The sequence below is a fragment of the Bos indicus genome, chromosome 3, assembly GCF_029378745.1.
Source record: "Bos indicus isolate NIAB-ARS_2022 breed Sahiwal x Tharparkar chromosome 3, NIAB-ARS_B.indTharparkar_mat_pri_1.0, whole genome shotgun sequence".
In the NCBI taxonomy this organism is placed as follows: domain Eukaryota; kingdom Metazoa; phylum Chordata; class Mammalia; order Artiodactyla; family Bovidae; genus Bos; species Bos indicus.
Genome location: NC_091762.1, coordinates 57,154,568 through 57,155,773, shown reverse-complemented (window position 1 = coordinate 57,155,773; position 1,206 = coordinate 57,154,568). Strand labels below are relative to the sequence as shown.

At 42.1% G+C, this 1,206-nt stretch overlaps 1 non-coding gene across 1 annotated transcript; it reads right to left on the bottom strand.

Annotated features, from left to right (window-relative positions):
• On the bottom strand, positions 1 to 150 carry LOC139182371 (small nucleolar RNA SNORA62/SNORA6 family). Its single transcript, XR_011566037.1, has one exon. It is a non-coding gene; the product is annotated as a small nucleolar RNA SNORA62/SNORA6 family (small nucleolar RNA).
• Positions 151 to 1,206: the final 1,056 nt, after the last annotated feature.

The window sequence follows — 1,206 nt, the reverse complement described above, 5'->3', positions numbered from 1 at the left end:
TTTTATAGCAAGTATTACTATCAAACTCCATACTTTAGGCCAGAGACCCTTGAGGTGCTAGAGAAAAACTTGCTCCTCATTTAGCACACTGCCTATACTTGCGAGTTCATCGGCCAGTGGCTTCAACGCCGAGCTCTAACAATGTGCAGATGGGGCTAGAAACTTAAAAAGGTAGCTTTATTTCTCATTTTTGCTCCTATGTATTCATTTGCCACCTCCTTCTCCTCCTCTTCCTTCCTCTCTCTTTCTTTCCCTCTTTCTCTCTCCCTCTCCCACAGACTCCCTATGGGTTTCTTGTTTTCTCAGATCACATGAAGAAACTATGTGTTATATGTCTAGGCACCTATGCTGCTGCTGCTGCTGCTAAGTCGCTTCAGTCGTGTCCGACTCTGAGACCCCATAGATGGCAGCCCACCAGGCTCCCCGTCCCTGGGATTCTCCAGGCAAGAACACTGGAGTGGGTTGCCATTTCCTTCTCCAATGCAGAAAAATGAAAAGTGAAAGTGAAGTCGCTCAGTCGTGTCTGACTCTTATCGACCCCATGGAATGCAGCCTACCAGGCTCCTCCGTCCATGAGATTTTCCAGGCAAGAGTACTGGAGTGGAGTGCCATTGCCTTCTCCGTAGGCACCTATAGAGTCTAATAAATATTCTCCTGGTTTCAGCTCCAAATACCCAGTAAGAGTACCTGGTTGACCCAACTGGGGTCAAATGTGTACCTGTGGACTAATCACCTATAGCCAAGAACAGCAGAAATTCCCAGAAAATAGGGCAAAAGTAGACACCTCCAAATGTGTCCATGAAAATGATATAATCAGCTAGCAATTTAAATGCCAAACTGGAGATGAGTTTAAATGATTAAACTACATATGTAAAACACTATATTTAATGACTTTTCAGCCTCATGCCACAATAGATTCTATTAAAACATGTGCCTCTGAAATTAATTTTCATAGACTTTTGGAGTCCTTATAGTTTTTAATGTGGCTCTTTGTGTTGTTCTTTAAGTCCCTGATAATCAACTCCAATATTTCTCTAGAAAAATATGAAGCAATATGCCACTTAAGGCATATGTTTCTCAGTTATTTAATATGAAGTGTGGCAACTGTAGGTGTCTGGTATTCCTAGAGCTTTTTCAGTTCTGCTCTCATTTAAGATTCATGCAAAACCTTCAATCAAGTCAGGTCACTAGGAGATATTAGTTGTG